The sequence below is a fragment of the Amphiura filiformis genome, chromosome 10, assembly GCF_039555335.1.
Source record: "Amphiura filiformis chromosome 10, Afil_fr2py, whole genome shotgun sequence".
Taxonomy (NCBI): Eukaryota; Metazoa; Echinodermata; class Ophiuroidea; order Amphilepidida; family Amphiuridae; genus Amphiura; species Amphiura filiformis.
Window position 1 is genome coordinate 66161066 of NC_092637.1, and position 6993 is coordinate 66168058.

A 6993-nucleotide genomic window follows, 5' to 3' on the forward strand; every position below is an offset into this window, starting at 1 on the left:
CTTCTGAATCACGAAGACTATAAAAGTTGTCACCCATTTTGAAAAAGGCAGCTCTCGTGATTTAACAATGAAGTAGAAAGCTTGAGAATACATTCTCAAAAAGGACAGGTCTTCAAGCTTATGTGTTTAACTGCCACTATATTTTCACAACATTTGCTCAATATTTTTGGTTTTTAATGTTTAAATGTTGATGTATCGGAGTATTCAGAATTGTTGGTATGGCTTAAGGGACATCATTTAGTGATGGGGAATTTATCGAGTCTTAATTGTACCATATTTCAAAGTATATGAAACATTTAATCTTTTCTTTTGGTCACACCTCAAAATCTCTTTTCTACAATGTAATTTATCACTTAACCTAAAAATATAAACTGTAAAATTATATTTATATATTCATTTATTTTATTTTAAAATATGCAATAATGATCTCACCTTCAGTATAATGTTCTATATCGAGCAAAACGTCCTTCACACACAAAAATAACTTTTAATTGTCCATTTCGAAATAAATAGCTTATTCCATTTTGTACAGATATTGATGAATGCACTTTAGGTACTCATAACTGTGACGCAAATGCTGATTGCATCAATACTCCCGATGGTTCCTTCACATGTACATGTCATGACGGTTACAGTGGAAATGGAATATCATGTAAAGGTTAGTATATTTATAGGTTAATGAACGCGTATTATTTGATGGGAGAGAAATTAGACAAAAAATAATGCATGCGCGCTGAGGTTGATGCGTCCAGTGCACGAGCCCCGAAGGGGGAGTGCATTAGACGCATCAACATCAGCGCAAGTGCATTATTTTGTCTAATTTCTCGAGCAACGTGTAATACGCGTGCATTAACCTATTTCATACACGAGAAGAAAAAAACACGTGATTTTTGCTGTTTTATAACAAAATTATCACTAAAAATATTGGAAAATAGAACCAAATATAAATGCATCAACCCGCCCGAAAAATGAATCAAGCCTACGCGACGCGATCGCGTACGAAAGCACTGCGCGTAGTACGTGGAGTGCACATTATACACAATCAGTGCATGGTTTGGATTTTTCTAACGCTTGCTCTGATTGGTTCTCGCTATCTAAGAGTGTATGAATTCGTATCATATCGCTTAATCGATTTTTGTTCTACCGGCGATAAAATTTACATATTACATATTGATTATTGATAAAAACTTTGATATAAATTGATATATTATATTATGAAAACCCGTGTGTCCGATTTGCTTCAAACACAAGGCATATCGATCAATGTACTTTATCGTACTCTATACACCTGTTTAAAACATGCTCAGAGCAAATTCTATATTAATTTTCCAGAAAATACCTCACATCGCCCTTAATCACATCTTACAGTTCCTACCAGTGCCCCACATTTTACGGGATAGGGGTGGGGTTAGGGTAGTTCTTGAATAGTGGATAATGTAAGCAAAGATCCACACATTCCCCAGCCACATTTCCCTCTCACCAATTTATTTATCGTCTTGTAGCCAATGACTGTGCTTCTGCCCCTTGTCAATATGGAGGGAGTTGTAAAGCTGAAGTCAATGGATACACGTGTGCCTGTGTGCAAGGATATGAAGGTGTCAACTGTGAAAAAAAGGAAAAAGGTGAGATCAAAATTAGCTTCAATGCTGTTAGTCTCAGATCTGTGCTCAAGTGGGAAATGGCGTCCGCTTTATATTTGATATTAGTGATTTTAGCTTGTACGGGTCAGGTCAAAATGTTAGTAAACAACAATTCAAATATAAATGTGCCTAAAGGGGTCCTCTGGGGTCACATGGACAAATATGTAAGAATTTGTATCAGGAAGAACATTTTGAGATACTTTTGAATTGACTATGAACATTTTCAAATTCTTATACCATTACTTCCATGTGAAACCCAGAGGAGCCCTTTATGTACATTTTAATATATTTTAATTGGCATTTCATAACATGTTCACCCGACCCATACAAGCTACGGCTTAAACAAACATTACAAATCACAAAGATAAACGGTTAGGTTTATTTTTGAATCATGGGCCCCGAGGTCACATATTGGTCTAGAAAAATATTATTTCTCAATAATTTGTCATAAAATATGTATTATATCGCGAATTTCAAAAATTCAAAAATTTAATTATTTGATATCATAAAAATATTCCTCGTATTCAGAATGCAATTGGTTTGTCTGATGTCAGGTCAGGTCCCAAAAAATACTGTGCAAATGTCGCTATCCGAGCCCCTGGGGGATTGTTTTGATGTGGAATCTATTGAGTTTTAATTATACCATGTTTCGGAGTACATGAACATTTAATCTTTTCTTTTGATTATACATCAAAATCTGTTTTCTACCTAATAATTTATTACTTAACCTAATAATATAAACGGTAATATATATATATATTTTAAACATTTTTTTATATATTATAAACATGTAAACACGCAATAATGATAATCTTTCCAAAACTTTATCACTATCGTTGCGGCAGTTTTACCATCCAAAAGGTGCAAAGTCTTTACACACTAAAATAATTTTAAATAATTCGTTTTGAAATAAATAGCTTATAAATGGAATAAAATGTACAGGTCAGTCTATTTTGTACCCAGTCCCCCCTCGAACCAACACTACCACACACCCTCCATGCACACACTCCCCCACACACGTATTCTAATTTATCACTAATTTATTATCATCTTGTAGCCAATGACTGTGCTTCTTCCCCATGTCAAAATGGAGGGAGTTGTAAACCTGAAGTAAGTGGATATACGTGTGCCTGTGTGGATGGATATGAAGGTGTCAACTGTGAAAAAAATGAAAAAGGTAATACTGTTAGTCTCAGATCTGTGCTCAAGTGGGAAATGGCGTCCACTTTATATTTGGTATTGATTTTAGCTTGTATGGGTCAGGTCAACATGTTAGTAAACAACAATTAAAATATAAATGTGTCTAAAGGGGTCCTATGGGGGTGATGATGTAAGAATGTGCATCAGGAGGAATATTTTGAGATTCTTTTGAATTGACGATGAGCATTTTCAAATTCTTATACCATTACTCCCCTGTGACTCCCCAGGGGACCCATTTATGTACATATATTATGTAATATTTTAATTAGCATTTACTAACATGTTCACACGACCCATACAAGCTAAAATCCTGTTCGAAAACAACGGCTTAAACAAACATTACAAATCACAAAAATAAATGGTTAGGTTTATTTTGAATCATGGACCCCGAGGTCTAGAAGAAAAATCTACACCCTTTCACGTGATAGGGGTAGGTGGGATAGTTCTTGAATAGTACATATGTAAGCAAAGATGCACCCCCACACACACACCCCTTCCCCAGCCTCGGCCTCACCAACACTACCGCATACCCCACACACACCGCCAGGCGCCTATTCTAATTTGTCACTAATTTATTTATTTTTTTTCATCTTGTAGCCAATTGCTGTAGTTTGACCCCTTGTCAAAACGGAGGCAGATGTAAACCTGAAGTCAGTGGATACACATGTGAATGTGTGGATGGATATGAAGGTGTCAACTGTGAAAAAGGTAAATAGAATGTCGATGCTGCTTTGATGCTTGTAAATAATGAACTATCGACTAACTTATCAAAATTAATCGGTTAATACATTACAAACACAGTAAAAATGTTATTATTAAAATATTGATATTTTATAAATAATAACTTGAGGTTCGACCACGCATCGATATTCGATCAATAGGTCGAACGACTTTGACATTGACGTTGTACATAGTCATTTATTTTTGTACTGGTCAACGGGTAAGCACCTCTTTGTGTGTAATGAATATATAAATAAGAAGAAAAATAAGAAAGAACTAAAGAAATTTATATTCTAAATAAGAATATTATAATAAAAATGAAACTTTGCCCATACAGATTTATTTTATAAAACAAGAATGATCTATTTTTTTACATATTTATAAAAACCTGTCCGGCTTCATATATTATATATACATGTATAATAATAATGGATTAACTACGCTTAGACTGTACCTACTCTGCAAACTCAAACAAATCTTTATGGTGATGGTTTTAGACATTGACGGCTCTCTTTCAAACTCATACCGTCTATACTGATCTTAATAATCACATGGTGTCATGATCTTGACGACGTAAAAAGATACATAATTTTTTTTCTTTAATCCACTTTTATTTTTCTGTCGCTTGTAGTACCACCTGAGCCTTGTTTAGAAGGGTCGAAAGATCACAGTCGTAAGTATGAGGGCAACACGGGACAATTTAAAACTGTGATGTGCTATAATTGAAGACCGAATTAAAAAAGGCTAGTTTGCGTCTGACGTCAGGGCAAAGGCGCGACGTGATTGGTTGCTGGCCTGCGCAGTACAGCTTTTTTGGCCTGGTTGACAGGACGTCATACGCAAGCTGTTCAATTATTCAATTATATAGTGGAATGCGCATAATAAAATAACACTGACTCAATCATTAGTTGACTATTTTTACCCCTCAAAATTGCAAATTTTTAAGGTTTTGAAAAGTCTTAAAATCTAGGAGCTTCCTGTCCGCTGCCCACTAGACCTCCTACAGGGACTCCTGCACCTGCCTCAGGCTCCGAGTTACTCTTCGTTTTGGACTTTTAAATAACCACCAATAGAAATAGTCATTACTTAATGTGTGATTACATGTGCTCAGATTTGACAGAGATTGTGATTTGCAAACTCGGTTAAACATTTAATAACGTCATGTTTAAAACAAACGAGTGGGGTGAGGTGTGTGGTCCGAAAAGGACGCTTTCCCTGTTTGACCAAAACTGGTTTGAAATGGCCCATATTTTTGACCATCTCTGTGTTTTGTTTGAGGTAATACATTTGTATTACTTATTTAATATTCCTAGGTGACGTCATGGTAACGGTTACAACTACATCTATTACTGTAGTTTTTGTAGTTGCAGTGGCGATCCTTTTGTGTGTAATTGCGGCACTGATATACTATATAAGGTATGATACTTTTTGTATTATATAAGTCAAAAGTAATTTATTGCATCTGTTAAACGAACAAAAAATTAGTTTTGGTAGAGGCGTATCGACCGAGTTGCCCCTCCTGGCTGGAAATACACGGTTGTTTGATAGCATGTAAATCCATGTCAATTTAAAGAAAAAAATAAACACTGATGGCGCTATTTATCTTAAATCGTATTTTCATCTTTACAAGGGATAGACACTGATATAATGTCATTAAAACATCAGAAAAAGAATAAGAAATAACAATGAAATTTTCACAAAAAACAACTTGTTATCATGAAATGTTAGGAATAACTTGTATTATTTGGCTAAATTAAATTTAAAATTTATGTAAGTAACGCCCTCAATTTGCACAAAATAATATACAGTTAACAGAATAAAAAACAATACCACAAAAAAGCAAAAGAAACGAAAATCTATAATAAAGAAAATGGAAATATTTTGTTGGTATTGGACAGAGTCTATAATTGAACATCATAATTATAAATATTTTGTTCGAAAATTTAATAAATGATCACATCAAACAACCGTGGACAAAATTGACCGGAACTGTAATTTACATTTTACAATTGTTCTAATTTTGACCCATTTTAGCGCTACACACTAAATTTTAAGATATGAGTTCCTGAGATAACGTATGGAGGTGGACCTTGGGCTATTCTAGTTGAAATCTATACACCCATCGTTCTAGGTCTTATAATGCAGAGTAATTAAGCAATTTTGACCTATTTCTTTGTCATTTTTGAAATTATTTTGCATATTTAGGAAAAAGAGACGGAACGCAGATCCAGAGAAGCAACAAGAAAAAGACCCGGAAAAAGATCATGTAATACCTCTTGAAAATATGGATTAATTGTAGACAATATCACGTGATAATATTCATGGGATGTTTATTATTCTGTCGTCTGGAATACAGCATACCATCCCCCACGAGAACTACCTGCCGAGTAGTCAAAGAGAGTTTTTATTATCAATTGGCCCAATCAGGAACATTGTTAGAATAATTTTACCACGCAAAAAAAAATGGGGTGAATTATTTGCAAAGCTCCATTGGTGATTGATTGGTGATAAAAGTGAAAATATCATGTAATTGACCAATCAGAGGCAATGTTTGATCGGCAGGCAGTACCTAGGGGGTAAACTCCCATACAGGGGGTGTAGATTTCAAATAGAGTCACTCATTCAGGTGACACCATTTGAAATTCACACTTCCTGTGTGGAAGATTGAGGGCGTGTCTTCCTAGGGGTGTATGGATTTCAACTGGGGATAGCACAACAGTAGAGCATACTAAGTATAATATCCCATGATACCAAACATGGAATGCTTTTATGATCACATGATTACTTGCATACACTAGTGGAAGTTTTGGATGAGAAAACGGACATTTTGATGAGAAACGGCCAAAATGGCTAGAATTTAATTTTCTGATTCTTTTGGATGAGAAAATAATAGGCCTAATGTTTATTTGAGCTCAGCGGGGATTAGCAATCACACCAGTTTTAATAAGACAATAATGATTGACACACACATGGCCAGAATTTAAATTTTCTCATCCTTTTGGATGAGAAACTTCCTGGTGTGTGTGTCAATCATTATTGTCTTATTAAAACTGGTGAGAATTGCTAATCCCCGCTGAGCTCAAATAAACATTAGGCCTATTATTTTCTCATCCAAAAGAATCAGAAAATTAAATTCTAGCCATTTTGGCCGTTTCTCATCAAAATGTCCGTTTTCTCATCCAAAACTTCCACTAGTGATATCTAGGTTGTGTACCTGTATGATCTGACATCAATCTTTAAAGCAATAATGTGTGATTGCATAAAAAATAGATTCCTATTTTTAAATAAATGTTAGTTTTCACTGATAGCTACTGATCGCATTGCCCCCTTTTAATTTCAAGCCAAACAAATGAGGTAAAACGAAGAAAATTGGTATTTCATTCCAGCGCCTACAATGCGTGTATTTAGCTTGCCGATTATAATTATCATGATT

General features: G+C 34.7%; 1 long non-coding RNA gene across 1 annotated transcript; it reads left to right on the forward strand.

Moving 5' to 3' along the window:
• The first annotated feature begins 4191 nt into the window (after window positions 1-4191).
• On the forward strand, window positions 4192-5848 carry LOC140162366 (uncharacterized). Its single transcript, XR_011860255.1, has 3 exons — window positions 4192-4233; window positions 4874-4976; window positions 5766-5848. It is a non-coding gene; the product is annotated as an uncharacterized lncRNA (long non-coding RNA).
• Window positions 5849-6993: the final 1145 nt, after the last annotated feature.